Below are 25,310 nucleotides of genomic sequence, written 5' to 3'. Positions count from 1 at the left end.
GGATCTTGGTTTCAGTGGGAGCTGAGATCGTCACAGGCAAGAAATGAATACTCCGGAAACGATGATATTGCCGGAAACGGAAATATGGATCGTATCGGAAATATAAATATTATCCAAGTCGTAGATGTTGCCGGAAACGGAAACATGGTACGTATCGGAAAATATTATCGGAAATGGAAATATTGCCGGAATCGGAAATATTGCCGGAAACGGAAATATTGTCAGAATCGGAAATATTATCGGAATCGGAAAATAGTTCCGGAAACGGAAATATTAAATATTTGTTCGAAACGGAAATTAATTCCGGAATCGGAAATATTAAATATTGTTCGTATCGGAAATGAATTCCGGAACCGGGAATTTAATCGGAAGCGTATCGTACGAATTAGCATCGGACGAGGCCTGCCAGACGAAGGCCCAGCACGAAGCCGGGCCATTGCCCAGCAAGCCAAGCGCAACAACCACACGCCAAGCATACGACCAGGCCCAGCGCAAAAGCCAGGCCCAGCCGAAGCTTGGGCGCGCGCGCGGACAAGGCTGCGACAGTGGGCATTGCGCTGTGCGCTCGGCGTGGGCCGCAAGGCCTGCGTGCGGGTGTGCGGTGCTTGTGCGCCACTCGTGTGTGTTACTCGGAATCCTAAGGCTACCGGGATTCGTAATATGATTAAATCTAATCCTAATAGATAAAGTTTGTTTAATTAGAGTCCTAGTAGGATTATAATTAAATAGATTTGTATTCTAATAGGATTATAATTCCTTTCCATAAACTCTATAAATAAGTTCCTAGGGTCACATATTTACATAGAGCATTCAAGTATTCAAAGTGAGTTTTTGAGAGAAAAATTCAGTCACACATTTGCCTATAAAGTGCCGAAAATAATAGTACCTTAAGGGCGATCCTAGTTGGTCAATCTTAAGGCGGATCCGGACGTGCTGTGGACTATCTACGGAGGGACGACACTTGGAGTCCTAAAGACTTGTTCTTGTTCGGTTCGGGCGCAGCTAGGGAAGGCACGCAACAAAGAGTATGCATCTAAACTATGCTAAATGATTATGTGTAAATAATATGTATTCCTGGCTTAATGGTTGTTTCCGCATGATTTATGAATTGTCATATGTATCATAACCTAACAGCGTGGGCCGAGTGCACGTATGCGGGCGCCCTCGTGGCTCCGTGCGTGTGTGTTTGTGTCCATGCACATTTCCTAAATCTATTAGGATTTGGTGTATGATTAAACTCCTATTCCTATTAGGATTATTTAATTAATTAGAGTCCTTGTAGGATTCTAAGTTTGATTAAATCGTATCCTACTAGGATTCCAATTCCCTTTCCAAACCTCTATAAATAAGGGCCTAGGGTCATAATTTATAAACACGATTGAAGTATTCAAAAGGGTAAGTTTTGAAAGAAGATTCAACCACACTCTTGCACAATAATAGCCGAAAATTCCTAAGCACCTTAAGGGCGATTCTAGTTGGTCAATCTTGAGGCGGATCCGGACGTACTATGGACTATCTACGGAGGGACGACACTTGGAGTCCTAAATACTTGTTCTTGTTCGGTTCGGGCGCAGCTAGGGAAGGCACGCTACAAAGTGTATGCATCTATACTATGCTAAATGATTATGTGTAAATAATATGCTTTCCTGGCTTTATGGTTTTTCCGCATGATTTATGTATTGTCATATGTATCATAACCTAACAAATGGAACGAGAGTCTATTAGTGTAGACGTTTCCATACTAATCACCCAGGTCGAGACTGTAATGGAAACCAAGTTGTCTGTAGGTTTTGTGAGAAGCTAGGCCATAGAGAATTTGAGTGGTTGACCAAGAATGGGAAACCCAACCAAGTCAACCAAGGTAACCGCCAGAACAACAACCGGAATAACCAAAACCGGAACGGAGGAAATAATGGTGGAAACCAAAGGGGTAACCAGAATGGTAACAATGGCAATAGTGGCCAGGGTAATGAAAAGCCCGGAGGGAACTATCAGCAAAATGGGAACCGAAATGCCAATAGAAGTGGCTATAACAAGGGAGTTGCCCAAGGGAAGCTGAATGTGATCACTAGGTAGGAAGCCGAAAACTCATCTGACGTCAAAGCTGGTACTTTTTCTATTAACTCTGTTTTAGTTAAAGTACTATTTGATTCTGGTGCGACTTATTCGTTTATATCAAAGGGTATCTTAGAGAGGTTAGGATTGAAGGAACCTGAAGAGATAGAAGTACCCATAGTGATACCAACAGGTGAGATCGTGAAATGCACTAAGTGTTAGGTTATGATACATATGATATTACATAAATCATGCGGAAACAACCATTAACCCAGGATTACATATTATTTACACATAATCATATAGCATAATTTAGATGCATACTCTTTGTTGCGTGCCCTCCCTAGCTGCGCCCGAACCGAGCAAGAACAAGTCTTTAGGACTCCAAGTGTCGTCCCTCCGTAGATAGTCCACAGCACGTCCGGATCCGCCTTAAGATTGACCAACTAGAATCGCCCTTAAGGTACTAGAATTTTCGGCACTTTTGAGCAAGATGTGTGGCTGAATTTTTCTCTCAAAAACTCACTTTGAATACTTTTAAACTCGTCATAAATTGTGAACCCAGGCCACATATTTATAGGGTTATGGAAAGGGAATTGGAATCCTATTCAGATACAAATTAATTAAACCTAGAATCCTACAAGAACTCTAATTTAATTAATTTATCAAATAGAATTAGGAATTTAATCATTAACCGAACTCTGCACGTTTTAGGAAACGTGCACGAACACAAACACTTACGCACACACACACGGCAGCCTCGATGGGCCGCCCATGCGTGCGTGCGAGCAGCAGCCCACGCAGCGAGGCCTGCGCGAGCCACAAGCCCACGCAAGCACCCGCGCGCGCTGCGCGCGCTGTGCGCGCTGCCACGGCCTGCTGGGCCTGGCCTTGCGCTGGGCCTGGCGTGGCTGTTTGTGTGGCGCGCTTGGCTTGCTGGGCGATGGCCTGGCTTCGTGCTGGGCCCTCGTCCGGCAGGCCTCGTCCGATGCTTATTCGTACGATACGCTTCCGATTAAATTTCCGATTCCGGAATTCATTTCCGATACGAACAATATTTAACATTTCCGATTCCGGAATTAATTTCCGTTTCGAACAAATATTTAATATTTCCGTTTCCGGAATTATTTTCCGATTCCGGTAATATTTCCGATTCTGATAATATTTCCGTTTCCGGCAATATTTCCGATTCTGGTAATATTTCCATTTCCGATAATATTTTCCGATACGTACCATGTTTCCGTTTCCGGCAACATCTACGACTTGGATAATATTTATATTTCCGATACGATCCATATTTCCGTTTCCGGCAATATCATCGTTTCCGGAGTATTCATTTCTTGCCTGTGACGATCTCAGCTCCCACTGAAACCAAGATCCGTCGATTCCGAATATCCATAGATAGAGTATTTAATGCCATTAAATACTTGATCCGTTTACGTACTATTTGTGTGACCCTACGGGTTCAGTCAAGAGTAAGCTGTGGATTAATATCATTAATTCCACTTGAACTGAAGCGGCCTCTAGCTAGGCATTCAGCTCACTTGATCTCACTGAATTATTAACTTGTTAATTAATACTGAACCGCATTTATTAGACTTATCATAGAATGCATACTTGGACCAAGGGCATTATTTCCTTCAGTCTCCCACTTGTCCTTAGGGACAAGTGTGCATTTCCTAATTCCTTTGTCGCTCGATGCTTGCTCTTGAACATAAGGTAAGAGTTGTCATCCTTATTATGTCCAGAGGTGTTCCTCGGTTTCAGAGTTCAACTGATCAAATAAACAGATAATCATAGCCTATGATTCATCCGAGCACGGCCATGCATTTCACAGTTTCTAGCTCTCCGAGTGGCCTTGTACAACTTTTAAGCATCTCATCCCGATTTATGGGAGGACAATCCCAATCTTGCGATCTTGAGATTAGACTTCGTTTGATAGGTGATTACCTGAGCGTTGCCTTTATAGCCTCCTTTTACGGTGCGACGGTTGGTCAACGTCAAAGCAACCAGTTCTCAAACAAGTAATCTCAAATCACTCAGGTATTGAGGATTTAGTGTCTAATCATTTAATGAAATTTACTTATGACAGACTTTCATCTCTTACAGTAAAGTTTCATAGGTCTTGTCCGATACTAGTCTTCCCAAAGTAAGTATCTATGCAAATGATTATGACATTGCCATGTCCACATAGTTCAAGAAACAGAACTACTAGTCATCTTGCATTCTAATCGTCTAACGTTTTCTATGCGTCCAATTTTATAGAAAACTCCGACTAGGGACCATTTTCAACTTTTGACATTCAAGTTCACTTGATAGACCTTTCTTAGTCACAGGATTGGTCCTGACAGTCTATCTTGAATATATCGTCAAATTGAAGGGACTCATCATTCAATAAACCACAAATTAAATGGAAAAATGAATTCTTTTCATTTATTGTGAATGATTAACCAATAATGTTTTACAAAGATTTAAACTCTAAAACTTTAAAACATTAAACAGAGACATCAAAGCCATTCTCCAATATGCTTGATTCCCATAGCTGCAGTGTGCGAGTTGTGCTTCGCCTGCGGCAGAGGTTTAGTTAATGGATCTGGTATGTTGTCATCAGTTCCAATTTTGCTTATCTCGACTTCTTTTCTTTCAACGAACTCTCGTAGAAGGTGAAATCTACGAAGTACATGCTTGACTCTCTGGTGGTGTCTAGGCTCTTTTGCCTGTGCAATAGCTCCGTTATTGTCACAATACAGGGCTATTGGTCCTTTAATGGAGGGGACTACACCAAGTTCACCTATGAACTTCCTTAGCCATATAGCTTCCTTTGCTGCTTCATGTGCAGCAATGTACTCCGCTTCAGTTGTAGAATCCGCAATGGTGCTTTGCTTAGCACTTTTCCAGCTTACTGCTCCTCCGTTGAGGCAGAAGACAAACCCAGACTGTGATCTGAAATCATCTTTGTCGGTTTGGAAACTTGCGTCCGTATAGCCTTTAACAATTAATTCATCATCTCCACCATAGACCAGGAAGTCATCTTTGTGCCTTTTCAGGTACTTCAGAATATTCTTGGCAGCAGTCCAATGCGCCTCTCCTGGGTCTGACTGGTATCTGCTCGTAGCACTGAGTGCGTACGCAACATCCGGGCGTGTACATATCATAGCATACATTATTGAACCAATTAATGATGCGTATGGAATCCCATTCATTCGTCTACGCTCATCAAGTGTTTTTGGGTACTGAGTCTTGCTTAGAGTCATTCCATGAGACATGGGTAGGTAGCCTCGCTTGGAGTCCGCCATCTTGAACCTATCAAGCACCTTATTGATCCTTTTAGATCTATCTCTGTAAATCTTGATGCCCAATATGTACTGTGCTTCTCCTAGATCCTTCATCGAAAAACATTTCCCAAGCCAAATCTTGACAGAGTTCAACATAGGAATGTCATTTCCGATAAGCAATATGTCGTCGACATATAATACTAGGAAAGCAATTTTGCTCCCACTGACCTTCTTGTATACACAAGATTCGTCTGCGTTCTTGATGAAACCAAAGTCACCGACTGCTTCATCAAAACGTATATTCCAGCTCCTGGATGCCTGCTTCAATCCGTAGATTGACTTCTTTAGCTTGCATACCTTTTTAGCATTCTTTGGATCCTCAAAACCTTCAGGCTGTGTCATAAACACAGTTTCTGTTAAAACGCCGTTTAAGAAAGCAGTTTTGACATCCATCTGCCATATTTCGTAATCGTAATATGCAGCGATTGCTAACATTATCCGAATAGACTTTAGCATTGCAACTGGTGAAAAGGTTTCATCGTAATCCACACCGTGGACTTGCCTGTAACCTTTTGCAACCAATCTAGCTTTGAAAACTTCAAGTTTCCCATCCTTGTCCTTTTTCAGTTTGAAAACCCATTTGCTTCCAATGGCTTGATAGCCATCTGGCAAATCGACCAAATCCCATACTTGGTTTTCAGACATGGAGTCTAATTCAGATTGCATGGCTTCTTGCCATTGCTTGGAGCTAGGGCTCGTCATAGCTTGTTTGTAAGTCGCAGGTTCATCACTTTCAAGTAATAGAACGTCATAGCTCTCGTTCGTCAAAATACCTAAGTACCTTTCCGGTTGAGATCTATATCTTTGCGATCTACGCGGGGTAACATTTCTAGATTGACCATGATTCTCACCAGATTCTTCTAAAGATCTCTGAGTTTCATCCTGAATGTCATCTTGAGCATTCTCTAGAGTTTGTTGTTCGACTCGAATTTCTTCGAGGTCTATTTTTCTCCCACTTGTCATTTTGGAAATGTGATCTTTCTCCAAAAAGACACCATCTCGAGCAACAAACACTTTGTTCTCAGATGTATTGTAGAAGTAATACCCCTTTGTTTCCTTTGGATAGCCCACAAGGATACATTTGTCAGATTTTGGATGAAGTTTGTCTGAAATTAATCGTTTGACGTATACTTCACATCCCCAAATCTTAAGAAAAGACACATTTGGAGGCTTTCCAAACCATAATTCGTATGGAGTCTTTTCGACATCTTTAGACGGAGCTCTATTTATAGTGAGTGCAGCTGTATTTAGTGCATGTCCCCAAAATTCTAATGGAAGTTCGGCCTGACCCATCATTGACCTGACCATGTCTAGCAAGGTTCTGTTCCTCCGTTCCGACACACCGTTCCATTGTGGTGTTCCAGGAGGAGTCAACTCTGATAGAATTCCACATTCTTTCAGATGGTCATCAAATTCATAGCTCAGATATTCACCGCCTCTATCAGACCGCAGTGCCTTAATCTTCTTGCCTAATTGATTCTCTACTTCACTCTGAAATTCCTTGAATTTGTCAAAGGATTCAGACTTATGCTTCATTAGGTAGACATAACCATACCTACTGAAGTCATCAGTGAAAGTGATAAAGTAGCTGAAACCACCTCTAGCATTTGTACTCATTGGTCCACATACATCTGTATGGATTAAACCCAATAGTTCATTTGCTCTTTCTCCAACTTTAGAGAAAGGTTGCTTTGTCATTTTGCCAAGTAAACATGATTCGCATTTACCATAATCCTCTAAGTCAAATGGTTCTAGAATTCCTTCCTTTTGAAGTCTTTCTAAGCGTTTCAAGTTTATATGGCCTAATCGACAATGCCACAGATAGGTGAGATCTGAATCATTCTTTTTGGCCTTTTTGGTATTTATGTTATATACTTGTTTGTCGTGATCTAATAAATAAAGTCCATTGACTAATCTAGCAGATCCATAAAACATCTCTTTAAAATAAAACGAACAACTATTGTCTTTTATTAAAAAGGAAAATCCCTTAGCATCTAAGCAAGAAACTGAAATGATGTTTTTAGTAAGACTTGGAACATGGAAACATTCTTCCAGTTCCAAAACTAGCCCGGAGGGAAACGACAAATAGTAAGTTCCTACAGCTAATGCAGCAATCCGTGCTCCATTTCCCACTCGTAGGTCGACTTCACCCTTGCTTAACTTTCTACTTCTTCTTAGTCCCTGTGGATTGGAACATAAGTGTGAGCCACAACCTGTATCTAATACCCAAGAAGTTGAATTAGCAAGTATACAGTCTATAACGAAAATACCTGAAGATGGAACGACTGTTCCGTTCTTCTGATCTTCCTTTAGCTTCAAGCAATCTCTCTTCCAATGCCCCTTCTTCTTGCAGTAGAAGCATTCGGATTCAGAAGTGGGTTGACTGACCTTCCTCTTTACAGATTTGGCGCCAGTTTGCTTAGTTGGGCTGGCCTTGTTGCCACCTTTCTTAGCATTCCTCTTCTTTCCAGATTTCTTGAACTTGCCCCCACGCACCATAAGCACATCCTGCTTATCACTTTTGAGCGTCTTTTCAGCGGTCTTCAGCATACCGTGAAGCTCAGTGAGCGTTTTGTCCAGACTATTCATACTGTAGTTCAGTTTGAACTGATCATACCCGCTATGAAGAGAATGGAGGATGGTGTCTATAGCCATTTCCTGAGAAAATTGCTGATCCAGCCGACTCATATTCTCAATGAGTCCAATCATTTTGAGAACATGTGGACTAACGGGCTCGCCTTTCTTAAGTTTGGTCTCAAGAATTTTCCTATGAGTCTCGAATCTTTCGACTCGAGCCAGATCTTGGAACATGTTCTTCAACTCACTGATGATTGTGAAAGCATCTGAGTTGATGAACGTTTTCTGCAGATCCGCACTCATGGTGGCGAGCATTAGACATTTCACATCCTTGTTGGCATCAATCCAACGATTGAGGGCTGCCTGAGTGACCCCGTCGCCTGCAGCTTCGGGCATCGCCTCATCTAGGACATACTCCTTTTCTTCCTGCATAAGAACTATTTGCAAGTTCCTTTGCCAGTCAAGGAAGTTTTTCCCGTTCAACTTCTCTTTTTCGAGAATTGATCGAATGCTGAATGAATTGTTGTTTGCCATATTAAAAACTACAATTGAAAAGAATAAACAAATAAATAACCATTCACAGTTTCTCTTAATAAACTTAAATTCTAGCATACATGCATAATTCTATGTTTATTAAGCATTTTATTCAAGTTATGTGTTCCGGCAGGTGTGAATAAAATGATTCCAAGATCCTAAAATCATTGAAGAACTAAGCACAGTTTGTCGACTTAATCCTAGAACATCTTAGGTAAGCAAAAGCCTTTTGCTAATAGTCTAGAAACTATTCTTGGTTGATAGGTACGTCTAAGAACTTATTAGGTAAACCTATCGATTTTGCCACGACATAAAAGGACTCCTTACTTATATCGTTGAGTTTCACCAAAACTAACATGTACTCACAATTATTTGTGTACCTTGCCCCTTTAGGACCAATAAGTAACACCTCGCTGAGCGAAAACTATTACTAGATTGATGTAAAGGATATCCAAGCAAGTGTATATTTTGGCATGGCACCTTTTAACTCAATTTTTTAAGTTTGGAACTTAAGGCTCTTACTATGTTGGTTAGATTTTAAGTGAACTAAAATCCTTAATCATGCAACATAATCAAGCTTTTGATCTCATGCATTCTAAGACATATTTAAAAGCAATAAATAACTTAAAACATGCATAAGATATTTGTGATCTAGTATGGCCCGACTTCATCTTGAAGCTTTAACTTCAAAGTCCGTCTTGAAAATCTCCGTGGGAGGCACCATTTTCTTCAAATAGGATAAGCTATAACTAATTACAACTATTTGATGGTACGCAGACCATATTTGAATTGAAAAATAACTTTGGTACTTTAGACCAATTACATTCAAATTAATGGTACGCAGACCATATTTTCTATCCTATTTGGGCCATACTAGTCACTTCATAACCTGCAAAACAGTACATATACAATATATACCATTCACCCATTCATTATCATGAATGGCCCACTTAGCTGGTTAGTAAAACACATTATGCATCACGTAAATATTTGCAGCAATTAATCAAGGGCACCAATAATCTACCAATTATTCAGTCCTTATTAATTCTAATCAAGTTGTTTTAACCTTAAGGATTTGTAGACCTAATCAAGAGTTTATGACTAAAATACGCTCCCACTTAAACCAATAAATTCATATGCTTTACTAATTTTAAACATAAAAATGTATTTCTAGTCTAACCGGAAACATACAAATTTAATTAAAATTTAAAGCTCATATAAATTTATAATTGAATCCAAAAATTTAATTTAATTTCAGTCGTGTTTAAATTAATTCATGATTTTAATTTTAGTAAAATAATTAGAATAAATAAAATTTATTATAATTACAATATTCAAAATTAAAATCCAAGAAAATAATTTAAATTATTAATTTTAAAATTAATTAAAATTACGTGAACTTAAATTTTCAAATTAAACATTCAAAACGATCTAATCGTAACGCAAACACCCTACGCATTGCACGCCCATGGGCCGCACGCACACAGCCATCGCTGGCCATGTGCGCGCAGCCCATGCGCTCGTCGCATAGCTGCTGCATCTCCATCGCAAGCCATCGCACGCTGTGGTGCTTGCTGCGCGCGCGCCAGCACTCGTCGCACGCGAGCCATCGCTCGCAGTGCGCGCGAGCCATCGCTCGCTGGGCGCGCGACATCGCTCGCTGTGCGCGCGAGCCATCGTTCGCTGTGCGCGCGAGCAACGCTGGGCGCAGCGCTCGTGGCACGCGAGCTTGCGCTCGCTGCGCGCGAGGCTGCGCGCTCTTGCGCGAGGCAGTGCGCGTTGTGGCGCAGCTCGCTTGCTGCCCACACGCGACCGCCTTGGCTCGCCCTTCGCCCATGCCCATTCGTCCATTGCTCGTGGCCCACGACACAAGGCAGGGCTGCTGCCTTGTGCTCGTGCATTACGCCCTTGCTCATTGCATTCGTGCCGCACGGGCGACGAGCTCCCTTGCTCGTCGTCGCATGCCCGCATTATACAACACCCCTTAAGGGTAACACGAAGCGTCCATTGCTTTGTGCGTGCAAGTTATATGAACGAATCGCATAAAAAATTTAAAATTTATAAAATTAATGGCAAATTAATAAATATTATTAATTTCATAATTTTAGGGCGAAAAAATCGAAAATTTATTATCCAATTGATTTCCGATTGTTATGGATTCAAGTCTAGGTCATAAAAATTTAAAATTTATCATAAATTTACAATTTTTATGGTGGTTTTTAATCATAGGTTTCTAATTAAATTACAATTAATTATGAAAATCAAATTAATTCTAAATTATTCTAATTTTCAACAAATTAATCATAATTACAAATTAGATTGCATAATTAACAAGACTAGGCATTCAAACTTGTTAAACATATGCAGTAGGTCAATCAAAAATTCAAGATTTATCAACAAGAATCGCAAATATTTAATTTAACATCTTAAATTTACGAAATTTTGCATTCGAAAAACTAAAACCTTCGAAAAGTCATAGTTAGGCTTCGAATTTGAGAATTCTGGGTTCGGCAGAAAAAAATTATTTTTGTCAAAATTTTAGAATGCCTTTTACATGCGGAATTGACACAAAAATCACTCGATTTGGATGAGTAACGAAGAAACTGCCGAAAAACTGCGTACGTATAATTAAATAAACGCAATTTGCAATTAATTAACAATTACGAAAATTAATCACCCCTTTTAATTCTTGCAAATTTGTAATATTTAACCATGTTTATGCAATTTAGATTATGAAAATAATAAGGGGCTCGTGATACCACTGTTAGGTTATGATACATATGATATTACATAAATCATGCGGAAACAACCATTAACCCAGGATTACATATTATTTACACATAATCATATAGCATAATTTAGATGCATACTCTTTGTTGCGTGCCCTCCCTAGCTGCGCCCGAACCGAGCAAGAACAAGTCTTTAGGACTCCAAGTGTCGTCCCTCCGTAGATAGTCCACAGCACGTCCGGATCCGCCTTAAGATTGACCAACTAGAATCGCCCTTAAGGTACTAGAATTTTCGGCACTTTTGAGCAAGATGTGTGGCTGAATTTTTCTCTCAAAAACTCACTTTGAATACTTTTAAACTCGTCATAAATTGTGAACCCAGGCCACATATTTATAGGGTTATGGAAAGGGAATTGGAATCCTATTCAGATACAAATTAATTAAACCTAGAATCCTACAAGAACTCTAATTTAATTAATTTATCAAATAGAATTAGGAATTTAATCATTAACCGAACTCTGCACGTTTTAGGAAACGTGCACGAACACAAACACTTACGCACACACACACGGCAGCCTCGATGGGCCGCCCATGCGTGCGTGCGAGCAGCAGCCCACGCAGCGAGGCCTGCACGAGCCACAAGCCCACGCAAGCACCCGCGCGCGCTGCGCGCGCTGTGCGCGCTGCCACGGCCTGCTGGGCCTGGCCTTGCGCTGGGCCTGGCGTGGCTGTTTGTGTGGCGCGCTTGGCTTGCTGGGCGATGGCCTGGCTTCGTGCTGGGCCCTCGTCCGGCAGGCCTCGTCCGATGCTTATTCGTACGATACGCTTCCGATTAAATTTCCGATTCCGGAATTCATTTCCGATACGAACAATATTTAACATTTCCGATTCCGGAATTAATTTCCGTTTCGAACAAATATTTAATATTTCCGTTTCCGGAATTATTTTCCAATTCCGGTAATATTTCCGATTCTGATAATATTTCCGTTTCCGGCAATATTTCCGATTCTGGTAATATTTCCATTTCCGATAATATTTTCCGATACGTACCATGTTTCCGTTTCCGGCAACATCTACGACTTGGATAATATTTATATTTCCGATACGATCCATATTTCCGTTTCCGGCAATATCATCGTTTCCGGAGTATTCATTTCTTGCCTGTGACGATCTCAGCTCCCACTGAAACCAAGATCCGTCGATTCCGAATATCCATAGATAGAGTATTTAATGCCATTAAATACTTGATCCGTTTACGTACTATTTGTGTGACCCTACGGGTTCAGTCAAGAGTAAGCTGTGGATTAATATCATTAATTCCACTTGAACTGAAGCGGCCTCTAGCTAGGCATTCAGCTCACTTGATCTCACTGAATTATTAACTTGTTAATTAATACTGAACCGCATTTATTAGACTTATCATAGAATGCATACTTGGACCAAGGGCATTATTTCCTTCACTAAGATCCATAGGAATGTACCTTTAACCATAGCCAAGACCATATTCTTGTCTAGCCTAATTGAGTTTGAGTTAGGAGATTTAGATGTGATTTTGGGAATGGACTGGTTGGCCATATTTAAAGCTAAGATTGACTGTGAGAAGCAGAAGATTCACTTGAAGTCTAGCCTAGGAAAGGTTGTGTCGTATCGCCGTTTTGGGAAGCCTAGGAGTGTAGGAATAGTCACGGCAATGGAACTCGTAAAGCTAATACACAAAGGGAACCCTGTTTTCTTATGCAATGTGAGAGACCTAGACCATGTAATGAAAGAGAAACCAGGGGATATTACAGTGGTGAGTGAATTCTTGGACGTGTTTCCGGAAGAGATCTCGGGAATGCCGCCCAATCGACCAATCGATTTTACCAGAGATTTAGCACCCGGAACTGCACCTATTTCGAAAGCCCCATACCGGATGGCTCCAGCAGAAATGAGTGAGTTAAAGGGACAACTTGAGGAATTGCTAGAGAAAGGTTATATTAGACCAAGTGCATCGCCTTGGGGAGCGTCAGTCTTGTTTGTGAAGAAGAAGGACGGTAGTATGAGACTCTGTATAGACTACAGGGAGCTCAATAAGGTCACAATCAAGAATAAGTATCCTTTGCCTAGGATCGATGATCTATTTGACCAGTTGAAAGGAGCAGGAATGTTTTCGAAGATCGACTTGAGGTCAGGTTATCATTAGTTGAGAATCGCGGAGCACGATATACCAAAGACTGCATTTAGGACTAGGTACGGTCATTATGAGTTCACAGTTATGCCATTTAGATTAACCAATGTACCTGCAATCTTTATGGACTTAATGAACCGAGTATTCCATGCATTCTTGGACAAGTTTGTAGTGGTTTTCATAGATGATATTCTGGTCTACTCTAAGAATGAGGAGGATCATGCGGAACACTTCAGGTCAGTGTTGAGTACCCTTAGAGACAATCAGTTGTATGCCAAATTCTCGAAGTGTGAATTCTGGCTAGAAAGAGTTGCGTTCTTAGGACATTTTGTATCTAAGGAAGGAGTTGCAGTGGACCCTGCAAAGATAAAAGTTGTTAGTGAGTGGCCTACACCTAAGAGTGTCACCGATATTCGAAGTTTTCTTGGTTTAGCGGGTTATTATAGACGCTTTGTGCAAGACTTTTCTAGAATCGCCAAACCAATGACAACCTTGATGAATAAAGAAGCGAAGTTTGAATGGAATGACCAGTGTGAGGAAGCGTTCCAAGCCTTAAAGATGCGATTGACAACCGCGCCAGTGTTAACTTTGCCAGATGAGAGCGGTACTTATGATGTGTATAGTGATGCCTCTAAGAATGGTTTAGGGTGTGTGTTGATGCAGAACGGGAAAGTGATTGCGTATGCATCGAGGCAGTTGAAGCCATATGAATCCAATTACCCTACCCATGATTTAGAGTTAGCCGCCATAGTGTTTGCATTGAAGATATGGAGACACTATCTGTATGGTGTGAAATGTAGGATATTTACGGATCATAAGAGTTTGAAGTACATTTTCACACAGAAGGACCTAAATATGCGCCAACGAAGGTGGTTGGAATTGATCAAGGACTATGATCTAGATATTCAATACCATGAGGGAAAAGCCAATGTAGTTGCAGATGCCTTGAGTAGGAAATCAAGTCATGGTGTGAATGCATTAGTAGTGCTAACGAGCTGTGTAAGGACATGCAGCGACTGAATCTAGAAATAGTGAGTGGAGAATGCCTTGAGAGTATGATGAATGCCTTAACCATCCAGTCGTCAGTATTTGATGAAATCAGGGAGAATCAGGCTGGTGATGTTAAGCTAGAGCGGATCAAGGAAAAGATTTCGCAAGGAAAGGAGGTTGATTTTAAGATCCACGAGGATGGAAGTTTGAGGAATAAAGAACGTTGGTGTGTACCTCAAAAGTGCAATGAACTTAAGGAAAAGTTGATGAGAGAAGGTCACAATACACCATATTCTGTTCACTCGGGAGGTGACAAGATGTATAAGGATCTGAAAAAGGTCTATTGGTGGCCAAGGATGAAAAACGAAGTGGCCGAATTCGTGGCAAGGTGTTTGACTTTTCAGAAGGTTAAGATTGAGCATAGGAGACCTCAGGGAAAGGTCCAACCTTTAGAAATTCCGAGTTGGAAGTGGGACTGTATCTCAATGGACTTTGTCACTTGCTTACCCAAGTCGGAAAGTGGAAATGACATCATTTGGGTAGTGGTCGATAGGTTGACTAAGTCAGCAGTGTTCATACCAATGAAAGAAACCTGGAAAATGGAATAACTTGCCAAAGCTTACATCAAACATGTAGTGAGATTACATGGAGTTCCTAAGGATATCGTATCAAATAGAGATTTTAGGTTCCTTTCGAATTTCTGGAAAAGTGTGCAAAAGAATATTGGTACCACATTGAAAATGAGTACAGCATTCCACCCAGCCATAGATGGACAAACCGAAAGAACTATTCAAACCCTAGAAGATATGCTAAGAGCTTGTGTAATTGATTTCCAAGGAGGATGGGAAGATAGCCTAGATTTAATTGACTTTTCATACAACAATAGCTATCATGCCAGTATTGGAATGGCACCATTCGAAGCCCTGTATGGACGAAAATGCAGAAGTCCACTATGTTGGAGTGACATTAGTGAAACCGTTGTACTAGGTCCCCAATTGATAGAGGACACTATGAATCAGGTTAGGACTATTCAATCCAAAATCCAAGCCGCGCAAGATCGCCAAAAGAGCTACGCAGATTTAAAGCGTAGGGATGAAGAGTTCCAAATAGCTGACAAAGTGTTGCTAAAGGTTTCACAAATGAAAGGAGTAATGAGATTTGGGAAGAAGGGAAAGCTTAGCCCAAAGTATATAAGCCCATATGAGATCTTAGAACGGATAGGGAAGGTAGCGTATAGACTAGCCTTGCCCATGGACTTTCATAGAGTGCATAATGTATTTCATGTATCCCAGTTGAGGAAGTATGTCCCGGATAAGTCTCACGTACTACAACCGGAGACCACAGAGTTAGACCAAAGTCTGACCTTTGAGGAAAGACCTGTCAAGATACTTGATAGCAAGGTGCGTAGCACTCGAACTAAGGACGTTAAGATCGTAAAAGTGTTGTGGTCTAACCAAGAGTCTGAGGAAGCTACCTGGGAAGCGGAGGAGGAAATGAGAAAGAAATATCCCGAGCTTTTTCCCGAGGTTAGTTGAGTTACGGGGCCGTAACTCGTTTTCTTTAAGGGGGGTAGAGTGCGGTAGAATTTCGCGCTTTTTACCTTATTTACCCAATTTATCCTTTAGGATATGCTTGAATCGTTGTTTCCAATGAAGTTTCACTGTTTATTGTCATGTTGAATTACTTAAAGAGTACAACAACTAAAACATTTTTTTCAAAGAAAACACACTAAAGTCTCAAAATAGTCTCAAGTTTAGTTTTAATATTAATATTGTGATTTCCGTGCCCAAGTTTCGGGACGAAACTTCTTTTAAGGAGGGTAGACTGTAATACCTCGTATTTTTCTATAATTATAAATATATTTTATTATATTTATAAAGCATTTCGTTGTATTTTTTATAAATTAATTTCATTTAATGAGAATTAAATGCGCTTTTATTTTAATTAATTTAAATATTAATTATTTTGAAAACCGGATTTTATTAAATAAATTCAAGGAATTTATTTAATCGGGAATTGTTGGGTCGTATTTCAAAAACGAATTTAATAAACTTAAAAGCCCGGTCGTTTTGTTTTAATTAAACCCAACAAAGCTTGCAAGGAATTTAATGAACTAAGCCCGAAAGCAAGCCCAACTCAAAATTACCCTAACCTAGCCCACAAAGGAGAGGAACCTATAAATAAAACCTCATGACAAACCCTCACAACCAAAAATTCAGAAATCTCTCTCTCTCCTCTTCCCCTCTCCTTGCGGCACACTCGACCACACTCCCTCTCTTCGTCGCCCTTGCTTGCGGCGCAAGGCAGCCATCCCTCTCGCCTCCCGCAGCCGTAGTGTAGCACATTGTGCCTGCGTGCTGTGTGGTGGTGCCTTGCTGCGCGCCCACTCGTCCCTTGCTCGCCCTCGTCCCGCGTCGCGTCGCAGCACAACAGCAGTGCTGCGTGTGTGCGCGTTGTGTCCCGCCTGTGCCCAGCACCTCTCGCGTGTCCCTTGCGCGCACGCTGTGCCGCGTGTGTGTGCCTTGCTGTGCCCAGCGCCCTCGTCGCCCCTCTCGCCCCTTGCGCGCGCGCCACTGCTGCTTGCGGTGCGTGTTGCATGTGTTGTTGTTGCATTGTTCGTGCGACGCACACGCACACAACACAAGTAATTGTTGTGTGTGTGTGTGTGTTGCCAATTGGAAAGATCAAATTTTGTTTTCAAAAATATTAATTTTCAGTTTTGAATCGATTTAATTGTTGTGATTAATTTAATTATTGGCTTGTTTAGATTAATTAAAACGGTTATGAACACCGTATTGGGTTAGTATCATGTTTTAATTAAAGATATTGGTTTTGATGATTTAAATTATGATTTTCAGATTATATATGTTTATAAAGTGTGGATTTTTGAAGTCAAAACATGTTTTCGGATTAAACTATTGCTAGGGTTTTGGTTTCAAATTGATTGAGCAATGGATTTACATAATTTAATGACAATATAAATTATGGGAATCAATCTAAATTTTTAGAATGTTTATAAGCTTTAAAAGGTTGGTTTTTAAGGGTTTTAAAGCTAAAAAGTCAATATTTTTATGCTAAGACTTAAGTTGACTATTTGAGACTATTAAATTACCATTTAACGAATGATTTTTAATTAAACTAAGAGCTTTAGTTTCTTAAATAGTTGCTGGAAATTTAGTAAGAATGGATAATAATTTAGTTCTCTTATTTTGTTTTATAGGAGTTGATTTCTAGTGAGTCGTGATTCGCACAGTGGCCCCCGTACTTAGGTATTCCAGGTACGTACAGGACTAGGGTGACCACCCATCCCTTGAGGACTTTGTGAAGTGTATTGAATGCGAATCATGTGAACTTATATGATGTTATGAATTCATGTTTGATGATTGGGAATGGATATGTTATTATGAATTCATGTTTAATATTGAGAACGAGCATGTTATTATTATTGTTGAATCTATGTGATCGAGCATGTTATTAATTGAATTATGCTTTATAGATTCTATTGAACTATCATGTTATGGACTTTTATAATCGTTGAATTATGTCAAGCATGTTGTTCAAGTTGGTTTGCATGTATGAGTAGTGCGCATGCAAGTTGTTATTATTATGCTATAGTACAAGATGTCTAGCATATATATTGAGCCAGTCGAATATTGCCAGTGAGCAATATATATTCTACCAAGGGGTAGAATATGTTAGAGAGTCTATGTGAATTGAGTTAAGGACAATTCGTGCTAAGGGCACACCCCGCTTGTTAATAGGCAATGTCGGGTTGTCTCAAACAGTGTTTTTGAGAAGGAACAATGGGAGTAATTTCACTTTAGTCTTGTTTGATCACAAGTCCTAAAGAAGTAAAATATTAAAGAGTCATTGTTGAATTGTTTAATTGTTCAATTGTTTGTATGTTGTGTCTTGAGTCGCCTTGAATATAATATACTAATTAACGTAAAGTGTAACCCAAAGAGCTTCAAAACTCTTGGAATGTATATACCTTGAGTATGAACAATGAGGGGAGTCTTGCCGGAAAACTTGTACTCCTAGAATGATACAAGACGTTGTTTCATTCTCTTTTATGCCGTTGTGCATTGGAATTCCTGTCGGTATGGCCCGACTGTCGGTAGTAGCCCGACTTATTTTTGGTGTATGGTTGGCTCCCATCACCCTTTCTTTTCTTTTGAAGATACTTTACTTTACCCGTTCGAAGCTACTTTTTATTAAACTGTGAGTCAAGAGTCGTGTCAATTGTCGAGTCTTGTCTCCATGTTTACTTGTTTATTATATGGCTTTTGCATGTTGATTATTTAATTGGTCGAGTGAAGCATGTTAGGATAGAATGTTATTCTAGCTTGTTCGTACTCAGCTTTTGCTGATTTCGTGCTTCATTTCTTCTGGTCATGGCCTTCGCCTAAATGACCCTATGATGATCCATCAATTGCATTTGCGTTGTTGGGGAGTAGAATTTTAATAAAGCAGGTTTGTAGAGATAACTTGCGGGAGAAGTTATCATGGGATTCGAGTGGAGAGTTTATTCTTCCGTACTTTATAAACTCTTTATTTTATTTTATAGTCATGACTAATACTACTACTATTTTCAGTTAATGGATTTCAAACGGTTGTTTTAGTTTGGGCCTCGACGGTTCCAACTTGTTTTAATTACCATTAACTATTTATTTAATATGTTTTGAAAGTTAGTTAATTCCGCTGCGTAATTCTGGTAAATAGCCTTAGCCGTTATCACGGTGGCGGTAATATCTTGGTAATTCCTGTGTTTTAAGTCGGAAAATGTTTTATAAAAAGCAAGGAATTATTAGGGTGTTACAATATTCCCTCTAAGACATTTGAATATTTTCCCTCCAAAATATTTGAATATTTTTTTCCCTCCAAAATAATTTAATATATTTAAAAAAATGCATAAAATGCCTAAAAATATGGTGTATTACAGTCTACCTCCCTTAAAAGATGTTTCGTCCCGAAACTTAGGACAAAATGCAGCACTATATTCTGAAAAGGAAATATCTAAACTTTATCGACTCTTATAAAAAGAAGAATATGCTAATGCACATGCATAAAATAGATCAAATTTTACAAAAAATTTCCAAAAATATGTTTAAAATGAGTAAAATCGCGCGAAACTCTATCACATTCTACCCCCCTTAAAAAGAAAGTTACGACCCCGTAACTCGCCTATTAAGTTTTTGAAAACTAAAACTCTTGGAATGAATGAATGTGATGCCCTACTATTACAATAAAAAATTTAGCTAGCAAGTAGAACATAAATAGAAAAAGTACCAGCTTCTACTTCATACGCTTTTTCAGCTTCACGCTGATTCATAACGAACAATTGTCCCTTCAATTGGGTGGCGTTATTCCCACCTCCAGGTTTGGTGTTGTTTATTCCATCCTGCTGGCTTAATCCTTGTTGACTTGAGTGTGAATTTTTCCCATTTTGGCCTAGGTTATATGTTGATTCCCCAAATGCTTTCTTGTAGCATTCAAACTCACGATGCCCTTGCTTCTTACAGAAATAACAAGTAACTAGGTTTCCCTCACAATTCTTCCCTGGATGGTTATTCTCACACTTTTTGCAAAAGTAGTTCCTTTTAGGCTTATCCTCGTTCCCATAAATTCCATTTTCATAATTTCCCTTCCATTTATGGGTGAAATTGCGATTTTCTTCCCTACTTTGGTTAACATTCCCTTCCCTCTTTTCATGGTTAAAATCCCCATCCAGCTTAGGTTTCTTCTCATTCCCTTGGAAGTTTTCATTTCCCTTCCTCTTTTCACCAGAATTTCCATCAAGCTCTCTTCCTTTAATCCCATACAGGTGAGATGCACGACCATAAACAACATCTAAGGATTCAAAGTTAACTCCCCCAAGCTTCCCTTGCAAAGTCAAAGGTAACCCTTGCTCAAACCTTTGAGCTTTTATGGCTTGAGTTGGGACTATGTCAGGTGCAAACCTCATTAGCTCTATGAATTTGGTGATATCTGGTTTAGAGTAAAATTGTTTAAATTAGAAATACAAAAGATAAATCACGAAATTTTAAACAGAGGCTTGAATAATTAATTAAGATTTATCCTGAAATTTTCAGAATTTATCTCAAAGAATTCGGAATTTTAGGGAATTTTAAATTGGTAAAACTCTTAAAATCCAGTTTTAAATAGAATTATCTTATTTTTCCAAAATAAATCCGAAATATATTATCATAAATATATTATTATATAAAAATGATTTTATAAAATACTAAAAATAATTTTCGGATTTCTAAAATAATTTTAAGTTGATTTAAACTCTTTTTCTCCAAAATTGATTCCTAATAGAATTAGGAATTAATAAAATCCGAAAAAATGATTTAAATTCAGTTTTGAAAATAATATTTCCTCTAAGACATTTGAATATTTTCCCTCCAAAATATTTGAATATTTTTTTCCCTCCAAAATAATTTAATATAAAATATATATTTAAAAAAATGCATAAAATGATTAATAAAATGCCTAAAAATATGGGGTATTACATATACTGTCGTTTACCATGTACACAATATAGCAACCCCTCAACTCTCATTAATCCCTTCAAATTCAAAATTCAAAGTTTTCAGCAACGAATCATAAAATTGCTCCTCATTGTATTCTATAAGAAGCAAATTGCATAACGAATAACAGTTTTATCAATATCAAGAGAGAGAAATAGTAGGGTGCAACTACAAGCTTTTAAATTTGTAATACCCCTTCTCAACTGCTACCCTACTGATCCTCTATTCTGCCAAGATTGATGCCCCTATTATCGATCAAGAGATTGCAGAGCATCTATCTCATGCTGCGTTTTTTTCACCATTTCATCCTAAACTAGTATTTGGGCCCGGGCGCCCCAGATTATTTCCTGAATAACAATAATTATCATATATTTGAAATGAAATTTTGTTTGATTATTTTTTTAGAAGAAAATTTTTCTATATTATATTAACATTAATTTTGCATAGATAACATGCAAAAGATTATAGCTTAATTGGTTAATGTTCTAGTGTTGAAAGTGGAGGTTGTGGGTTCGAGTCTTATGCCAAACCAGATAGATTGTCTTATAACATAATAAATCTACGAATTTTAAAATTGATCAGATGAAATGTTTATTTTTCTAGCCTGGAAAGATATCAACAACTAACTTTGATAATTGAGAAGAGGAAACATTCTGATTGAGGAGAAAAGTTGTAAAAGATAAAGGCCGGATTGATAGCCTAAAGATTCAAAGGTATGCCTCATACGTAGCACAAAGTACATGTCTTCTGTTATCTAGAAAAAGTTTACACATTTCTGTATGACCATGACTGATATTTTCCTTATACCAAAACAATATAAAGTATTTAATTCAATATTTTCGTCACGTATTAGACAGAATTTTCAATTCTGAGGATTAGTTCTTAATTTCTTATATTCGAATTGCACATCATACGAAGTACCAAATATGAACATGATACAACTTGCTGAACCAAAGGCGCAGTTTTAGTGCATAACTAGCTGCTTTCACTTAAAAGACGATAACAAATTTTTTTAAGCAGTCTTATCAGAATAAAGGTGCTTTATATTAACTGTGCTAATTTAATCAAGTTCAAAATATATTTAAGGTAGCTTTAACAATGTGCCCCATAATCAATTTTCAAACGTACTATATATAGTAATACTGTAATATTCAAGGTGCAGTGTATCCTAAATATAATTAAGTGATTGAACCACTAAGATCTACGGGTGGGAACAAATTTAATTTTAGATAGAGATAAAAAAATGAGATGAGATGATTCACAATCTTGCAGGAGCCTAATTGAAAAAGTCCATGACCAGCTTGAATAACAACAATCGTCTGTTCAAAAAACCCAGAACAATAGCACACAATACAGTTAGCTATATATAGAAGTACATTTTTAATAGAACATTGTATGCATGTAATTCAAACCAGTTTCAACTCGAACCTGAATACCACGCATTTCATTCACTATCTGCACAATCCAATGCAAATGTACAACTAGTCAAGTAACATATCACTTAAAAATGGAGGGATAAAAGTAAATTTTCATCTACACATTATGGCTTTTGCACAGCAAGGACTACCGAGCAACGATTACATGACCTATGTTTTATCTGATTATTACTGGTATTTAAGTCTAAGCAAAGAAGTCAGGATCTTGAGGCTTAATTATCTTAGGCAACTCAACTTCCCTGCCTCTTTGTCCACCTTTTCGCGCATTGCCTGCAAATCAATTTTCCAAAAGAGTGACCCTAAGATGTTGGATAGCTTGAGATGAAGTTTCTGTTTCACCATTATTGTCACCAGGGGCTCGTTCTTGGCAGGTAAACCGGATAGATACTTGTCTTTACAGCCTCATTCTATCCCTGACCCTCTTTTGACAAACTAAAAACAAAACTTCAAAGCACAACAACCTGATGAAACAAGAATTTCGTCCTTCCCCCCACCCCTCACCCCCAAATAAAAGGAATCATGAACCCAAAATCAACAGGAGAAGGAAAACTTCTTCTGCAAATCCTATACTGAATCTTATGTTCGTGAAAGAATCCAAGCTGGACATCGCACATCACAGGAAAACCCTCTAAACTTATTTAGCATGACACAAACACCATTAAGCATGACAACGACACCATTTAGAAACTACAAGCTATCCGTAACTTTGTGTGGTAGAGTCGACATAAAGATAGAAGTCTGGCATGAGTACTTCAAATCAAGCTAAAACATCGCATTGACAGTTGACAAGCATAAAGACTTCAAATTCGACTAAAGTCACAGTTTTAAGCAGCAATACAAGATGAAATTTGCAGAAATTCACAAGAGAAAAACCTAACTTTGTAGTTGAAAAATTCAGAAAAAACCTAACTATGTAGCAACAATTACAAATTGAAATCGCAAATCGAAAAATCCCACACAAAAATTAGAAATTCAAAACAAAAATTCAAGAGGATAAGAGAGTGATGCGAAAAGAATAAAAACCTTAAATTTGTAGTCGCCAGCGGTGGTGGTGAGGTCGCCGGTGGTAGTGATGTCGCAAATTGTAGTGTATTTCGCCGGTGGTGATGAGTTATCCAATTGTTGCCCTTAATCTTGTATGTGAGTATGTTGAGGGAAGTAGAAGAGGCAACATCGCAGGGAAGAACAATATGGTGAAATTGGTTTCACTAGGGTTTTCCTTCAGGACAAAGAAGGAAAGTAGAGACCCGTTGAGTTAAACAACGGGTCTTTCTTTATTTTACTTTAAGTTTTATGGAAAAGTGGTGGGCCATGTAAAATACTAGAGACCCATTTAGTTAAATAAGAGGTCTCTTGGTTTTCTTATTCCATTTTATACGAAAAATAAGTGGGCCTTTTTATATACTAGAGACCTGTTAAGCTAGATAACGGGTCTCTTGTTTCTCTCCTTCTAATTTTAAGTGGGTTATTTGACTCGTAGGAGACCCATTATCTATAATATTAGATCTCTTATATTAAAGAGACCCAATATGTCGACCAATGAGTCTTTTATTAAGGGTCTCTTTGCCCATATTTGTAGTAGTGTTTTTTAGTGATAAATTTTTTATTTAACTTTTAAGCTTAACCTTGTTTTAGTAACCTTGTTTTAGTCAAGTTGAACGGATTGTCTTCCACGCACAAGTTGTACAATAAATTTATTGTACACCAACATAACTTTTACCTATTTTTTGTAACTTTAACCTAGTTTTGATTAACTTTTATATTAGTAAAAAAAGTTGATAGATAAACATTTGAAAAAGTTAAATGATTAATTTATACATTATTAGTGATTTGAAGAAATAAGTTTTATTAAAATTAATTTTTTTATTAATTCTATCATTAACTCTAATCAGGTACCATATTAGTTTCAGCTACATCCTTTCTAGTTTCAACTTTATTTCAGTCACTTTTGCCAAACGTAGCCGTAGTTTGTAGTTTATGTAACTTCAAACAAGGGAAATTCTGGAATATTTTTTTAATGATATTACATTATTCAGTATTTAGGGGGAAATGTCCTATAATACCCCAATTAATATAATACAAGTATAAATTAAATGGAGGAAGCATAAACTCCTCCATTATTGTCTAGTAGACCTGATCAAAAGGCGGCCTGGGCCGGGCCGAGGCCATAAAAATCTGCCCATTATGTCGGGCCGGGCCGGATCAAACTTCGGGTCGTTTTTTTGTGCCCAAAACCCGCTATTTCGGGCCAAAATAGCGGGCTTTTTGGGCCATTTTCGAGCCGGGTCAAATTTATAACTAAAATTGTTATTTTACGTTGTTCAAAGCACGCAATTTTTTAAAAAAATTCGGGCTGAGCCATCGTTGATCAGCTCTATTGTCTAGTACTCCGTACTACCGATTATATAGGTCATGTAGCTGAAAATAAACCGAATAAAAAAAGCACACATTGCAGATGATGATGAGTCCATGTCTCCATGACAAACCTCTCACCGCAAAATAATTAGTTTAGCTGTTAATCACGAGTTGCATGTGAGCATTCAGACTTCAAAGCATGTACGTACAATTGTACAAATACATAATCCTTCTTGGGATCTTTGATTCTTTTCATCCTACCTTAATTTTAGCCTATATACAGTCAACACTGTTTCACAATCCGTTCTCAAAAAAACAAAAAAACAACTTTTTCACAAGGAGGAGGAATTCTATTTCTTTTGAACTGATGTTTTATTTTATTTTATTTTGAGTGCTTGAGGTTTAGATGAAAATTAACAGTGTGAAGAGCAGGGTACTGGGCTAAAATCAAACAATTTGACAACCTCCAAACACCTAAAATAAAATTATCCAATCCATTTACCGAACTAAAAAAGTGTCAAATTTCAGACACCTATAATGAATACTTCCTCTATTTTTTTTAACATAGTTTCTAAATGTAGAAAATATTTTCTTTATGT

General features: G+C 38.5%; 1 long non-coding RNA gene across 1 annotated transcript; it reads right to left on the bottom strand.

Annotated features, from left to right (window-relative positions):
• Positions 1-21,882: 21,882 nt before the first annotated feature.
• Positions 21,883-23,675, bottom strand: LOC110776066 (uncharacterized). Its single transcript, XR_002529962.2, has 2 exons — positions 23,380-23,675; positions 21,883-22,375 (listed from the first exon to the last, which is right to left on the bottom strand). It is a non-coding gene; the product is annotated as an uncharacterized lncRNA (long non-coding RNA).
• Positions 23,676-25,310: the final 1,635 nt, after the last annotated feature.

The sequence above is a fragment of the Spinacia oleracea genome, chromosome 1 (genome assembly GCF_020520425.1).
Source record: "Spinacia oleracea cultivar Varoflay chromosome 1, BTI_SOV_V1, whole genome shotgun sequence".
NCBI classification, from domain to species: Eukaryota; Viridiplantae; Streptophyta; class Magnoliopsida; order Caryophyllales; family Amaranthaceae; genus Spinacia; species Spinacia oleracea.
Note: the sequence above shows the minus strand (reverse complement) of the source record. Positions and strands in the feature narration are given on the sequence as shown.